A 17,651-nucleotide genomic window follows, 5' to 3' on the forward strand; every position below is an offset into this window, starting at 1 on the left:
CCTGCACGTCAGCCAGCAGCCAGCGCTGGCTTGGCCCAGCGGTAAGCACGGCTAGCCCAGCCCTTCCCTGTCCCGGGGACATGGGCTGCAGCTCCTGGAGCCTCTTGCATTGCTCGGTGAGTGCTCGCACGCACGTGGGTGACCTGCGTTCTCTGCATCCCTATTTCCTATTTAATTGTGTCAATGACACTGGTAGACTTTGCTTGGTAGGATGAATTGTTTCTAAACCCATTGAGGTAAAGACTGAAATTCCCTTAGTCCTAGATGTTTAAGACTTCATAATGATGGTAGGGCAATGAAACCTAGAGCCTGCTTTTGTGAGAAATCATATCCACCTAATAAAAGATACCAGGAAACACCCACACGATCTCTGGGCAAACCCAGAAGACACAGTGAGCAGCGGTCTGCAAATTTCCTAACTGCCCAGGCAGAGCTAGAAAAGGTCCGTATCCAGCCTCAAGGAACGGCACAAGACACAGCAGTCTTGAATGACTCAGGTCTCTCGCCTTCCATAAATCCCACAAGTGAGAAGCCGTGTGCTGTAGCGTAACGCTGGAAAGGAAACGTCACCTGCCCACCAGGGCCTTGGGAGGGCTGCTCGGGCTCGTGCATGGCCATGGGGACGAAGGAGGGGGCTTTGGCACATCGAGTGGCTGTCCAGGGACCAGGCCCCTTCTTTAGGATCCCACATGCCTGGCACAGCCCAAAGCTACCGGGAAAACTCAGCAATGTGCTGGACACGCATGAAATACCAGCACCAGTGTTTTTTTTGTTTTTTTTTTGTTTTTTTTTTTTTTTTTTGCTCATTTGCAGTGAATTTTTTGACATTCCAACACAAGCTGATTTACATTTCTGCCAACTCCACTGGATCTCAGGAAATGCTTTAGAGTTTTATTCACACTAAATAATATAAAAATATCACTGCTCTATTTTCTCCTTCACTGAAATCAGCATAATGATTTTCTAATTTGCTGCTTCAGTGAAGATGTGAGTTTTTGCTAAAATACTTCCCACAAATACGACATTGAGATTCAGACCTCTAAACAGACTTCTTTCCAGTAACTACACCTCTTGGCATTATTAAACATTATGAGGCATGGTGCAGAAAGTCTGTTGCTGTTTTAATATCTACCTTTCCTGCACAGAACACTTAGAATAGCATATCTGAAAGCATAAAAGCAATTTAGAAGCCCATGTCTCATCCCTTCTAAAAGAGATTAAACTTTATAGGTGCTATTGAAATACAGAGGGATATATATAACAGCAGTGTTTCATGTAAACAGCAGGTGGTGCTACTGGATTGCTCTGTAGAAGTCAAAATAAAGAGCCTCATTTTATTTTCATTCTGTTGGCCTCTGAAACATATGCAAACAGATTATAGATTAACCAAGCAGTTTTTCCTTGTATTTCAAATGTAGCTGAAAAAAGGAGTATCTGAATAAAACAGCACGACCAATTTTCCTCAAACTTACAGAAGTAAAGCTTCAGACAAGAACTCATTTATATTCTGAGCATAAAACATGAAATTCAAGAGCCTTCTGCTCAAGTGAGTGGTGTAAAAAGATATATTCATTGTCCTCACATGTAGCATGATTGCATCCCTTATTTCTTGAAGTGGGTCAGTGATTAAAGTTTCAATCCCATAAACAGTTTAGTATTGCTTATTTGCATATTAATCAGGCTAATGGTATGAGTGTTTAATCATACCCTTCATCAAGAATGTGAGCTTTGCTACGCAAGTATTGCAGACGTTTTTGAAACTGGGAAGACAGTGCAGAATAGCTTTATTCATGGCATAGTGCCCTCTTAAAATGCTGTGGGAGAGACTTGGAGATTATGCAGCTTCAAATGATACCAACAGCACTGGAATACAGGAGCGCTTTTGAAAGTGCTGGAGGGAAAAATTCTGGAGGGAATTCTGTTTACTCAGGCATACAAGCACCAAGTTTAGATGCTTTATTTATATAGTTGCACTCTTTTTCTGAAGACTTTGAAAGCCACTTTGCATATAGGAAATTTGGACAAGTAGGAAAACCGATTCACCAGATGCCTAAATTAGACAGAGTGGATCCTAGCCACAATCCTCAGTACTGCTGAGCATCTTCATATGGTACATATCAGACATTAAGAGCTCTGTAATACTGCATAAGTAACATAAATTGATAGTACTCAGGTACTTTTACCCTTTTCCAGCCCCTTGGGATCATAAGCAACCTTGCGGCTGCTATAGCCTGACCCTGGAGTAGTAGCTAACAACATAAAAAGGTCTTTCTCAGCGATATCTGTTTGGGTCAAGCACATTATAGTTCATAAATACCAGTAGCCTGACCTTCAGTCTGAGTCAATAGACAATGAGGCCACATAAGAACAGGCTTCAGGGGCTTTAAACGACCAGAATATTTGGAGATGGGGGGACAATAAATATACGAGGGATGTAGTTTCACAGCATGCAAAATGCATCAAGCCTTTTGGAGCTTATACTTACCAGCAGATGTTATTAAACTTTCATCAAAGCTCTTCATTCAGTGTTTCACGTGATCAGAAACCCTCTACAGTGTCAAACTGGCTTTGGCCACAGAGCAGAGCACAGACCCCGTATCGCCTCAACTCCTATTGACCAACTATGAGTACTCTTAAAATTCCTTAGCATCGGCATCCGCCAGGGCTGGCTTTGGCAGACTGACCATTAGTTTTCAGGAAGTAGCTGGTGTTCTGCTGTATCAGATATCTGCATATACCACAAGATAAAGGTGAGTACAACAGCTTATTGTCTTTTCAAGTCAGAGCCCCAACCTACATCTTTCGAAAGGCATTCACACATGCTACCACTACCGCAGCCTCACTCTGCAACTCAGTTATCTGTATAGTCCCTTAAAAAGGGGGGCAATCGGCTTTTCACAAATATAGCACAAAACCAGACAAAATCTGGCAGTTCCTACTCTGTCTTGGTTCTGACGCAGAGAAAGGCCAGGGGTTGAACGAGAAGTATGTCTGATTGATGCCGGAGGGACTATTTGCTGCCTTATGAAATCATCAGCCTCACATATGTGCTGTGAAGTTTGCAGTCAGCAGCTACCAGGGGCGCAGGCAGCCCGTCCCTGCACCGTGACCGCGGGTGCAAGGAGCCTCGCCTCAGCATAGCTCCACACGTCAGCTGGTACAGAAACACTGCATTTTCCCACTGCCGGGAGAGCAAATATGCAGGGTTTGGCTGGCACAAAGGACATCAGCTTTGAATTCAATCATAGCTCGGGCTTCCAGCAGGGACTCAAGGAAGAAGCAAAATGTGGACTGATGCCAGCTTTTATCCTCCTTTTCCTCCCCCTTTGGTTTACTTAGTGTAGTAAAAGACGGACTAATAAACCAAGCTCCTAAGACTCGCTGGGGTGAGAAAAAGCTGCAAGAAGAAAAACATGCAGATAATGAGCAGAGAACTGCATTTCATTTAAGGAGATTAATTAGAAGCAATAACAAATCCCAATTAGATTTTTAATTAAAAATATATTAGAAACTGACACTGAGATAAGAGTTGCTACAGAAACATGAGCTCCACCGCGATTGTATTTGAGTGGACTAATTTCACAACTTTTAAACATATCATTCACCATAATGAGATCACAGTCATAAATCCAAATGAAATTGCATTTCACGTCTTTGGCATTAACACCATCAATTCATTTCTTTAAGTATCCATTTTGTGAGATCTCAATAAAAATATTTATACATTTTGCTTTGTAAAAATTCAGGCATTTTATTTTGTTCTTAGCATCTGAAATGAATTTGCAGCTCTACCCACAGTTTTCAAAGAGTACCATTGTCCTAGCTTCTCATAGTACAAGAAAGCCTCAGTCTCACCAATTAGATGAATCCTTCGTTCAGAGAGACTCCACAATGGGTGATTGCAGACACTCTTTGCTTGTCTTTATTAAAGCACAATAGTTAAAAAAAGGCAGAGCCATAATTTTGTTGTTGTTCACCTATTACACTAATCTTATTTCAGGACTACAAAACACAGCTTCCTACTGAATATCCCTACCCAAACTGCTAGGCGCCGGCTGCTTGTACCAGGCACTGCTTTTCAGCCTATATGTCTTTGTCTAACCTCAACTTACTCATTAAAATCATGGGGTAAGGACATGCACATGCCTTATTACTCTGAAATCCTCAGCTCCCCTTGACTGCACTGTGGCTGGAAAGGGGAATTATCTTCCACCGGCTAATGTAAATAGATTAGGGCTTGTCTTTTCTAATGAACAGGGTATCTTTTTAACCTACTTCATTTAAAAGGAACTACCTGTCCTGTCTGAAAGGATTTTACTAGTAGTAATCTGCCACTATCTGTTCAGTGCAGCTCCAGTTCCTGCATGGTGTACAGCAGATAACATGTGGGAATGGCAGAATAAAAGGGAAAAAAAAAAGAAAAAAAATTACTGCTTTTTTTGATTGATTTGATCTGCTTCCTTGACAAATGACAGTTTCAAAACTTGACACGCCTTCCCTTCTCCCTTAACAGCTGCAGAAATAGGGTAACAGTGAAGCCCTTGCTCTAGTCCCCCAGCATAAGAGACATAAAAGCCAGAAAGATTTTTGCAGCTGTTGTGAGAACTGCCTGTTTTAGAAGTAAGGCTCTACTTGAAGCATAGCCTTTAGTTACTTCAAAATTTGACAGGAGTGATAGCCTTCTGGGAAATTCTCTCTTTACTGCATTCTAATCAGCAAAACTGATGGCTTTTGGTACAGAAAAAAGTTATCTTTCAGACAAACTATAGTTGTGAATTCCCAATCTGAAGTTAATATCGACACCTGTTCACCAGTCCATGTTTCTGCAGTACTCTAGGGAGAAAGCAGAAGCCAATAGTAGTTAAGAACTACAGGGATATGAAAAGCATTGAGTGCTCGTTCGTTTCCCTTCACAGAAGATTTGTGGCTTTCAAGGGAACTGAGGACTATAAGCAACAGTAGTGTCATGAGTTTTTTAAGTTTAAATCAACCTTGGCATTTTCCATTTACCACACAGAGAACTGCCTGTTCTCTGCAGTAGAAGCTGTGAGAGAAATTCCGTGGGTAAAGCTGAGGAATATGGCGGTATGCTGGATCAGGCAAGCAATGAGATGACGCATGGGAGAACAAGCAGGCAGCATGAAACTCCTGGCTACTTTCTAACGCATGGCCTTGCAAAATCTCCCAGTTGCAAAATAAGGACAACGCATTTCCCCCATCCCTTCCTCCAGCCCCCTTGCAGAGAATAAGATAGAGGTAACACCAGACATTGAACCTATAGCTTTTCATATTGTTGCCCTTTCCTCAAATATTTATACTTCTCAAGAAGAAGCTAAAGATTGAAGGTCTGATTTTTGAAGGTATTTAGATGTGTAGGTGTTACACATCAAACTGTGTTTATGAATCAGGCCACTGATCTTTTCTATGCACAGATGATCTGAGATGCTTGGCCAGAGGCTGGGCCTCCTGTGCCAAGGCCGGAGGTCTGTGGCTATGGCCTGGAGGCTGCTGCTTTTGGGGGAAGCCCCCCAGGCATGCCTTGTGCCACACACTCCTGCCCCCATGGGCAGAGCAAGAGCTGCTAAGAGAAGGTAACACAATTTGTACAGCCTCAGGGCCGGGCAGACTCTGCAGACACCAAAAAAACGAGCTGGTACCTTTGTCACTTCACACAATTTATCATCAAAGCACTCAAGCACTAAACAAATGAAAATCTTATGTAGGTCTGGAAAAACAAGAGAACAGCAAACTGGCCTGCATATATTCAGTGTTTCCTCTGAAAAACACCACTTCTGTCCTCCCAGAAACAAAATTTCCCCTTCCACTTTAATGGGAAGTCCTTATGCAGCAGAAGCTGCCTCTGAGCCTATGGGGATCCCTGCAGAGCTTGTTCCAAGGGGCTACAGAGCAACCCCAACAAAGGACAAATATTTGCACTCTGCTGAACTTAGTGTCACATCTGCTCTTGAAAGGAAGTTGCTGTAAAGCAGCTCCTAAAGGCAGAAAAGCAAACCTTCCCTTACACAGTGAAAGCATTTTATTCATTTGAGAGGTGAGAGCTGTTCTTTTTGGAATACCATGTACAACACCCAGCTCTACAAAAACAAGAATACTGACAAAGATAATCACCCAGTTTTTCACCATTGACAAACCACCTTAATCCCTTATTGCAAATTGCTTCCTTTAAGAGCAGTTCCACAAGAATACATGTACAAGTATTTTGGCATTTCCTTTTTACTTTGTCTTTTTCGTAAGTTTCTACATGGAAAATATTTTTTGTACATGTGATCATTAATAATAAATATTCAGATGATTTCATTTCATGTATAAAGCATTTCTGCTCAAAATGATTGATGCACAGGGAAACAATATTCTAAAACCTGATGGAAAAAATTGTAACTAAAAAGATTTACTTTAAACTTGAGCCAATGAAATAAATCTAAGACAAAAACATAAGATAAGAAGAGGAACCAACTCACTGTCATCCTAAAGGGACTATGAAATATACTATAAAAATCGTTTGAAAGGGGTTAAGAAAGAGTGAGGGCCAAAGTAACACAAAATACCAAGCTTTGATCCAAATTCCATCTCTTATGACTCATCATAACAAGGCCAGAATTGCCTGCTGGCTTCATTTTTATTACCGTTATGAAGGGAACATGTGCCTTAGGGGAGACGGGCCCCAAAACATACCCAGTAATGAATCCAACAGAAAAAGCAACCAGCTAGTAAAAGAAATATGATGTTACCATCCCCATTCTATAGATCTCGAGCCACACAGGGAGGTGGATCTCCTTGGGAAAGATGGGCACAGACTCCAGAGCTTCCAAAGGCCAATCTGGTGTCTTGGTCACAAATCACAGAACCACAAAAGCTCAGAAATATTGGTTATACAAAGCCTCTGGAGACCACATAGTCCAATTTCCCTCTCAGAGCGGATCCATCCATCCTACAGCTGCAGCCCTGGATGCAACTGGGCTTTCCGAGCTGGGCATCTCCCCATCAGGATCAGAGAGAAGGAAGGGGCCCCAGGTACTGGCATGGCCTGCAGTACCATGCTGAAATGCTCTCTGTTTTACAGACAAACACTGCATAAAATAAAAGGCAGGTGTTCCTAGTCATAATTTCTGAATACAATATAGGTGCTAAGATGTGTTTGCATTTACAAGACTGGGCAGAGTAGGTAACCACTATTTTTGGTGGAATATTTTTAAATGGCTCATTTTTAATACCTCCCTGTTTTGGGGGATGAGTGAGACTATATTCAACGGGAAGGAAAATAACATGGAACACAAATGGCAATGGCTTTCAGTAATACCCCAGCTCTATTAATTTAAGACTGAAAAAAGTTATTTTAAAATGGCAGAGAGAGCTCCTATTCTGCTGGGTGAGGTTATGATACTTTCCTCAAAAACCATCAGAATCGATGGAAAGACTCCCATGCACTGCACTGTAGCAGCTCCAGCTGGCAGAAAATGTAAATAAAAAGTGTGTTCTATCCTTTGACACAATTTCACAGAATTAGTACAAATATCTTGTCACTAGCAGTTTGTTTTTTCCGTCACATATTTACTTCTGACTTTATATATTTTTACAGTTCTTTTATAAACCTTCACATGGCCACATGTAGTAAGAAAAAAAATAAAACTAAGTCAAAGGATGGAGAACAAGGGGGCAGTAGCATCTCTTGCTTAGAGGGCTTAAAACATGCAGGCTTTGAACTTATGATGGCATTAGAGACATCCCGGTATGATTAAGGGAAAACTAGGAACATCCATTTGAATCGGTGGCAGTGGAATGGCATAATCCCACCATACTAAGCCCCGCTTTGTTTTCAGGCTGCCCTGCTGATCCAGAATCAGTTGATGCTCTTTGGGGTAAACAGTGTGATGTCTACTTCTGATAGCATCCCCCCAGGCTGAAAATTGCTTCTAAACCCTGCCTTTATCTCTCAGTTTCTTAGTGCGGTCTCAGAAATCAATTGCCAAAAGCTCAGCAGATGGTTTATAAATAGATCTGCATATATGTTTATGTACAGGTTGCAGGTTTTTTTCCTACAAAGTAAAAATGCAAAAAAAAATGAAAACAAAAAGCCAGCCTGCCACTTCCATGGAGATCATATGAAGGCAATGCCATCACTTTCCGAGCTTTATTATGTATTTTGACATACTCCTCTGATTTGAGGCAGTCTCAGCATATTCTGATTATAAGTATGAAAACATGTTCTCAGGGTAAGAAAAAAAAGAAGGTCAAATCCTTTCCCCAGGGAAACTGAAACTAATTAGCACTGTATTTGCCCAGAAATTACTGAGACATACCAGAGACCTTAAATGATGGAAAGAAAGAAAGATCCCATCATTGATAAATCCACTTATTTCTCATATGCCATTCCACTTATTTCATTGGGTCACACACCCACAAATATGAATAACTCTTGTGTATCTGAACACTGGATTTTAAAGGAAACCTCTGATTTTAGCAGCATGGATGTTATAATATGCAAGCTGTTCTGTTCAACAAATTGAGTAACCCTTACTAAGTCTGGTAGGCTGCCAATAGATGCTATTTTCAACACAGAGACAAAAGCTGCCTTTCTGCTTGAGCAGCTCTTCTCAGATGTCACCACCAGCAGCACAACATGATTTCCAAGTCAGCAGCTGCCAAGCTCATCAATAAGACATGGATTTAATACTCAGGCATGAGGAGCAGACAGTAGTTTCCCACCTCCATCAGACTCAGGGATCTGTGCTGGGATGATGCAGCTAGAGCTTAGCTTTTGACAATTTGCAAGCCCATAAGAAATGATGCTTCAGTGGGAACTAATTATTAGGACTCTCTCGGTTTGAGTTTTCACTGAGAATAAATTGCCTTGCAGATATGTTTTCCCCTTCTGTAAGCTTTCACTTATTTTCTAGGGTTTTTTTTCTATCCTTTGCTATTAATATTTAAGTGTAAATAAACTTTACACCACGATGGAGGTTTCCTAGGAAATACCATTGGGACACTTTTTCCTCCACCATCTCCAACATGTTTTCCAGGATCAAATAGGGGTTGCCAACTTGCTAAATCTTATGACTACTACGTTTTCAACTAATCTTCTTATTTGGTTTCCCCAGCTGTCGTCATACTCAATGGGATTTAATTTTTGTAGCAACTTGCTTATCTTTGAAGTCAGTGTTATCCCTTCACAAAATCCTTTGTGTGTCAAAGCTCAGAGGAGCCACTCTTTAGCAGGCTCAGCTTTTGCAGCTCTTACAGCAAACCCAGATACTCCTTGCTAACCACTGTAGCTAGGATGATGTTAATTCTGCTCTGGAGATCAAATATGCCATTCAGCAGGCCAGCTTAGCTGGGAAGGCTAAAATGAAACCAGTTTTGGACACTGCTGACAGACAGCTATATTTTTCAGAATTGAGAGGAAATGAAGATCCCTTTTGACTGAATGGGCTGAAATACCCATGCATTACTACTCAGGCCATTCTGATCACATCCAACAGTCTGAACTAATTTACTTATTTGTCTTAAAGTTTCCCCCCCAAAAGTCCATTAAATTCAGAGAACACATTTCACCATTATGGGGCCTTATATAAGGCACTTGTTTTAGACTGACATACTTGTCTAGAAAATAAAGTGGAATAGACATTAGAATGAAAGTAACACATCAAATAAACTAAGGGCAGACTTGGTGTTGAAAGAGTTACTTTACGTTATAGGGAGTCTATCAGTCTGGCTTACAACGAAACAGTTTGATAGCTTCTAATCAGACTAGAATAGCTGTCATCTTCAGCAGAACATTTGTATGTCAGGATGATCGCCACTTTCTTTGTAACTTCCCAGGCAGCAAACTAAAGTACAGCTCCAGAGGCTACCAAGTCCATACCTCTTGCTTCGGAATCTCATGGCCAAAGAATAACAACAGTTCATATACATTTTGAAATGAGAGTTTTTAAATCTATCGTGCTATCCACCTACAAGGTGTTCATTTACAACCTTTCTATTAATTCCAGTACCCAAGTTTCCTTCATGCCAGGGGAGCCACAGCGCCAGCTGGGCAGCAGCACCTGCAAGGCAGAAGCCTTGGGAGGGACCCAGCCTTTTGCAGCTGCATGAGGAAGTGCAAACAGCAACGGAGACCTGTGGCATACAATGACACAGACCTGAGGTAGGGTAGTGCAAAAGATCCTTTATTGAAAACACAATGGCTGGTTATATAGCAATCAAGCTCAGCCACTCCTCCAAGTATCTCCTAGGCATTGTGGCATCTTGTGATAGGTAGGAAGACATATTCTGATACCTGGCAGGCGGGCAGGACAGTCCAGCAGGACAGGCCCACCACAGCTGATGGCACGTAGGCAGGAAGGCACACCGTGACTGCTGGCACGTAGGCAAGAAGGCACATGATCACTAGCAACTCACGTGCACACATTCTGGCCACAAATCATAGTTACCACATCATCACTTTCTGTCTTAAAGATTCTCTGCTGTCTTACACAGTGCCAATAGAGACCCACTCCAGGTGGTGTTATAAACCATATGGTTTATTTCCCACATGGCTCAAGCCTTGCTCTTGAGTTTAACCAGGCCCACTGTTTCCCCCGCTAAAATCTAGGAGCTGCTCAGATATTATGTTGACCATGGAGGTACATATTGGATTGGTTTGTTCTGCAGTGTATGGTAAGTTTCAGTCTTGCAGGTGTCATGCCTTCAACAGGGATTACAGCAAACAAATACATAGACATATAATATAGAGGAAAATAGTATATTGTAAACATTTTTGATTAAATTATCTGGAGGGCAGCCATTCTTTTCCACATCTCTCATATATGTAGAACAACCAAAAGAAGGTAGTTCTTCATGTAGTTGGTAGAAACATTTTGGAACAGGGAGTTTTTTGAAACTTGGCCAGAGAAACTGTGGATGCAAATAGTCCACCTGGACTCAAGAGGAGACTGAACAATGAATTGGAAAGAGCCCCACTAGGAGTTACTAAGTAGGCACATTACATCTGGGAGAGTAGGAGTGATGTGTCACATATTTTTGCCCTGTTCTCACACTCATTACTATTGCTGGAGACAGAATACCAGGCTAGGTGGACATTTGGTCTGAGCTGCTACAACCATTATAATGTTCTGATATTAATTTATGATAATTACTACAGTAGTTTTTAAATTATTATTCAAATGAAATGCATTTGAAAGGGCTTTGTGTACATTAAAATACTAACGCTTGGTTAATGACATTTAAGAATGACTTCAATGGGACCATCTGTGACAGTACATACTACCATTGCAAGAATATTTGCAGGATCAAAGCCTTATTTTGGGCATCTTTTATGTCTTCCAAACTTTAATGAAAAAACTAATTTGTTTTATACGTGTCGTGTAATAGCAATAATTTTGAAGCTGCTTTGTTAAGGAGTCATCAAGCATATCTTTCTTTCTCCCAGCAATAGAAATTCAGTCTTCATCTAGCTTCCTTAAAATATGGGGAAAGAGAGTGGCGTGCACAGATCTGAACCCAATGTACTGTCTTAAAGCCTTTTCAAACCATCAGCACAAATATCTCCTGAAACTTAAATCAAACCAGCAGCAGAGAAAAAAAGTAATGCCATGAAATTGAGCGTTAATAAGCTCATAGCTATATGGTCTGCATCAGCACTCTCCATGGAACTTCAGCTGATGCACATCCACTAGGATTAAGATTTTCTCTCTCCCATAGGGTACATTATTGTCAATTTTCCATTTAGATTTTGCTGACAGGGAACAAACTCAGTGAACTAAAGTAGAATTTTAACAGTTTCCTATAGTCACTTTTAAATTCTAAGTTGCCTTTTTACTTTGCTTTGTTAATAGTCTATCATGAGATTGGAAGATATTAAAGACCATCAGTTAATCAAAACTCATTCTCTTATAAAAATCAGTTTCCCCAGGACAAAAGCACAGTGTTTCTTACAAAGCCTGCAACACTGCTAAATTCATGTATTCAATGAATTCATAATTCTTGGTGAAGAATGTAGCCCGTAATATCTGCTTTGGCCCATTCCTTTTCTAGTTTTCATTTTATGCTGACAGGAGTCTTGAAGCTCTCTATTACAGAGACAAAGAAAGTGAACTGATTCTCAGACAAATAGAACTGCCACCTTCTTTCACCTTCCAACCCTAGAAAACAAAGCAGCAAAGCTTGCACTGTCACCAGTAGGCATAACTCAAATACCCACTTCCCACTGCAGCCAGCTACACAGAGCACGGAGGAGATTGGCAGTGTCAGATTGCCTTCAAACCCTTCATTTTACCTAAACCACTTCATCATCTAGATGCATCTTTCACCAACAAATTGCCTTGCTCCCTCCTGCATGCAGCTCTCTTCATGTGTTCCTCATCGGCAGGATGCAGCATGGCGCACAGTGACGCAATGTAGTTCTGGGTAGCCCAGTGCGCAGACAGCATATCTTCTGCGCCACCTAAATTTAACCTCCCAGGGATTCTCCACTGCCCTGCACCAGTCCATGTCTCTTCCATAGTTGGTTAAATGTCTTTTCTTCATTATTTACTTTAAATATGTTTTTTTAAAGGTCCTTACAAAAAAAAGTTTATTCAGCCAAAGCAAAATTGGATGATAACTCTTCGACTCAATTTATTATTCTCTTCATTTCTTTCAGTCTGATCATTCACTATCACTTTTTGCGATTTACAGGCAAAGGTTGGGTTTTTGCTTTGAATCTTAATTTCTTACATCATCTTTAAGTTTCTAGCAATTAATTTATACAAAATAATATTTTATTGAAGACACCTTTCAAAGACTTTTCTTTGGCCGTAAAATGCAATCTTTTAATAAAATGTTCTATGTTGTCATGTCTAGGAGTCTGGGTAAGTATTTTTCAGGTTCAAAGTGAGTATTCATCTCAAGCTGTGGAAGCCATACAGACATATGGCCAAAGACTGTAGTTTCAGTAAACAATATAGTCGATGATCTGAAGTGATGATAGGTGCTGAGAAGGTGTTATCTTTGATCTATCATCCTTGAAAGGGTGGCACACCTGACACTTCTTATTCAAGAAAGTCACTCTTTGCTCAGTAGTTAAACAGTAGCAGCCACCACCCAAGTGGCTGGCAGACAAGCTTTGGTTGGCTAAAATAGAAGGTGAGTCAAGTAGGTAAAGATGTTTCTAGTCGATTGTCTGTAAAAAAGCTGGAGCTGTGGCACTTATTAGTGCCTTCAGTCTTGGCACATCAGAAATATGAACTAAGGAAGAGAGCCACTGGGGTATGGATAGTGCCATCCTAAGAGAAGCCAACAGAGATCTTTTCTGGGACACAGGTTTGGTGGGGAAGAATCTCTGATTTCTGAAATAGAAAACTGTCTCCTGCTGCTTGTCCCGTCTGTGCTCCAGGAAATGCAGTGCTGACTGCTACAAATACCCACAGGGAAATGAAATATCAAATTCTACAGGAGAATTCAAAGAATTGGGAGCACAAGATATGCTTGGCCTACATTCTAGTTCCTCCTATTTTCACACAATTAATGCCAAAGTGATTTGGTAGTGATTCTCTTAACGTGACCATCTGGATCTTTTGGACCTAAAGGAAATGTATACCAAGCAGGACAAAGGCCAAAGATTACAGAGGGAAGGAATCAAATACAGTGGTTAATAATGATGTTATCTTATATATTCATTTGCTTGTTTTCTTAGAATTTGTAAAAATGTTAAGGAGGGTTTTTATGGAGAAAATCTTGATTATTAGAATCCTCTAAAATAAAAAGTATCTTAAAAAATTCTATTCTTCCTGCTGTTGCTTTGCCCCTAGATATAGTAGAGTTCAGAAGATTTTAGGCATGGAAACCAGCTTGTCCTGCCCACTGTGCGTGGGCATCTGCCAGGGAAAAGGAACCTGAGGAAAACTACAAATTACCAAGAGTCCTGTCTTGCAGGTCCTAGGTTCCTAAAGGACATTGGTGTGCTTCCTTTGATGAAGCTCAAAAATATGAGAGAGAAATCCATCAGGGAAAATGCAACAGGAGCTTCACAGATGTCCTCATTTCTGAGTTACTTTCTTTCTTTTGCTTTCCACTTGCTTTCTTTGTCTGCTAAAAGTAGAACTTAACCTGCTATGTTACAGTTATATCGAACGAATCATTCTTTCTAAATTGTTATAAGAGAACATATCACTCTCCCAAAACCAGAGCGTGGGTCTAATTAGAGTGAACAGCAAATCTCTGCAAAGGAGATTTCCTTGTTTCCCACCACAAACGGTCTTGAATTTCTGGGACATAATTCAGCTGTTGGACATGTGAACGCAGCTTAGCATTCACCTTGGGAATTCCAGTATTTGATTTCTGTAGGGAGGCCGATTTTGCCAACGCAAACCTGCACATTAGAATGAGAAAAAAGGCTGGTTCAAAACACCTCTCCAGACTGTAGTGGATTTTTCTTTTAAGCATGCTCACACAGAGGTCTGAAGCCAACATGTTTAAAGTCACCTGAATTAAATAGGCATTATCAGCATTTACTAATCTGTTTCACTCAATACAATTTTTTGCTCCTACTCACAGATTTTAACACCCTTCCAATCAACACTTACAGTTCAACTTTTGGGAAATGTATTATGTTCCCCTCATTAACCCAGTGTATTTTAATATTTTTTCAATTTTTTTGAACAGTTTTCCTCCAAAATCTTAGCTTGCAAAATACCAGCAGCTACTAATAAATGTAGTTAGCTGATTAAATGAAATTCTGTTCTTTGCACTTTCAGATCTCTAATCATCTAGAGGCAAATCAAGAGCCATATTCAGAGCCTAGATGTATTCTTTCACCAAACAGAGCCCAGCAACATACTGTTCCTTAATATATCTATTCAGTGGTAGCATACAGACAGTGCTTTAAGTTGTATAGGAAGTTAATGTAGTACGCCATGTGCCCTGGCCTTATGTTTGACAATTTTTCATCAAAACAAATTGCTGCAAATACCCTAAAAACATTTTATATAAAAAAGCATTTGAACAGATTTGTATCCAGGCAACAGTTGTAAGCTTTAGAAAAAATGCCTATTACACATTGCTTGTAAATTAGTTGCAGCTAATTTCCCTTAGCAAACGAGGTCTGCAGAGCCCTGATAACGGAAATTGATGAAAGCGGGTTTTAGGAAAGCTGGCAGAACAGGTATTGTTTTACTAGATCCTAGGCCCTTCTTTTCCTGTGGATTACAAACCCCAGAAAGACCCCAGTGAGATTATTAGCAATGTGGCACACATATGCAGATTCTGATTATTGTCGAGTTATTGAGGAGGCTGCATGTTTCTTCTTTGTAGATGAAATGCTGACTATTATTTGCACTCCTAGGAATTTTAATGATAATATAAGTGAAACATAAACCAGTGAAAAAGCATCAAAATAGAAAACAAGTAACAAGATGAGCTCAAGCTCTCAGGGCCTCTGTGACTGCAGGAAGACCTGCCTGGGTGACTCTGAGCCCTGCAACTGGCTACGTGCAGGCTGGGCTAAGGCGCAGCACAAAGGCAGGCAACAGCAGAGCTGGGCTTTGCCATAAACTGACCACAGTTATCTCTAACTTCAGCATCTGGTCTGTGGCACATGCCTTCAGAAGTTAATATAATCCACAGTAGTTTAGAAACCACTGCTTCACTTACAGATCAGTCTCCCAGTGGCTTGCTGGACTGTGGTCACATCTGTATTGGTGGGTAAAATGGGCTGGGAGCCCTTGCCTGGTTCTGAGACCAAAGGGTATGACAGAGCACAGCTAAACTCTCTTACCACCCAAAACAAGGCAGCTATACTAAAAACTGCTGTTTGGGAAAGGTCTTTGGCTTGTGCTAAGCCCATAAGCATGCCCAGAAATTGTTTGGGGAGCACTAGCTGACCAAGGCCAAAACCAAGCCAGAGTCTGCACAAACAGTTTAACAGACGGAGAGCACCTACCAGGGCTCAGACATGTGACCTGGCCCTGTAAATTTGCTGATATACACAAAGCCTATAATGCCCTCTTGCCTTAGACAAATGCCTCATAGAAGGCAGATTTTCAGTTTAATTCTGTTGGATCAGCACAGCTTTCAGGAGACCAGCAACCGACCAAGGAAGACACATTTCCTGGACCTGTGGGTTTGGAAAGAGAGGCAGAAGACAGGCTTCTCGGTCACCCATACAACAGTTCTGGGCAGCAAACAGTGTGAATGACCTCAGGAGCGAAATATGGTATGTCTCCTGCACTCCATTCATAGGGAAAGCAGGTGTGAGGCTGCTTGCCCCATTGCTAAGTTTGAAACCCAGCCACTGCCTTACTTGTGGAGACCAGATCAGGAAACCACATAGCAGACAGACAACAGTTTGAAATCAGAATCTTTTTGTCTGGAGCTGGTGGACATGTATTTGACACTATTATCATTTCAAAAGACCCAGAAAGGAGCAATGTAGTGTTTCTGCATGTTTTCAGTCTTTTCTTCTCCTGTGCTTACATGCTTTGAAGTGTAAGCCCCCCAGGCGGACCTTTTTTATATTGAAGAACACTCATCTGTAGGAACTTTTGGAAGAAAAAACAAACTTCTTTCTTTGACAACAAATCCACTTCAATCTACAGTAAAATGAAATCATGCAAGATGGCAAGAATAAGTGTCCTTAAGAGAGGAAATCTATTTAGCTCTTTCCTCCCCTCTCTTGAATTAATATACATTAGTATTCACAATGTATTCTCACAGTATATGCTTTCTCTACCTTCAAACATTTGCCCCTTGCAATTATTCAGGTATAAATCATTTAGAAGTACAAATCTAAATGTAAATCTATGCCTAGAATCCCAGCTAAAAACTATAATACAGGAACTGAAAAGTCTTTAAACTGTTAAAATACAGAAAAACTATCCACTTGCACAGACATGCACACACATGTTATTGTCCCACAATAGCTCTGATTATAATTAAGACCTTTTGGTGTTTCGTTAGTGTGACCTGATTTTTAAAGGCCTTATTTTCTTTCAACCCTCTAGGTGTTTCACATTTCTTTGCCTTCTGCTAATAGTTTTGTAGAGGGCTGTAGTAGAAAAAGTCTTGACTTCTATAATGTCACTCTTAAATATACCCAAGGTCTTGATCCTGAATGTGAGTTGATTTATTCATGCTCTTCCAGTACAATCTTATTGGTTATGCAATAGACGTTTACATCTAAGTGCTCCAGTCAGAAGTATTTCCGTTGACTTTAGTAGGAGTTGGATCAAGGTTTAAGTCAGAAGACAAGAACAGATTTTCTATATAAATTGTTTCTTCTCTTCATAATTCTATGCTGACCCAACGAAGACATGCGTAAGAGAACCAGTTCACCTATGCCCTTGCCATTGATCGTTAATAAGCACAAGAATGTCATTGGGCCACTGCTAATGGGGAGGTGTATTCTAGACAGGGGGAATATAAACACATGCCAACAGAGAGAGATAGATTCAAAAAAGAGTGCATAATTCACTTTTAACAGTATACCACAGTATGCTTTTTGTAGTTGGCCATATGTCCTGAGTACAGCTAGCATCCTCTTCCAAGGCTTGCATAGCAGTGCAGAAGGGATAAAAGGTGATGTTTGGCTTCTTATTATTTCTCTGGAAAATTCTGGAAGGTTTTCAGTCTTCTCATGCCATGAAGATGTGGATATAAGG

This window comes from Dromaius novaehollandiae, chromosome 1, assembly GCF_036370855.1.
Source record: "Dromaius novaehollandiae isolate bDroNov1 chromosome 1, bDroNov1.hap1, whole genome shotgun sequence".
NCBI lineage: Eukaryota > Metazoa > Chordata > Aves > Casuariiformes > Dromaiidae > Dromaius > Dromaius novaehollandiae.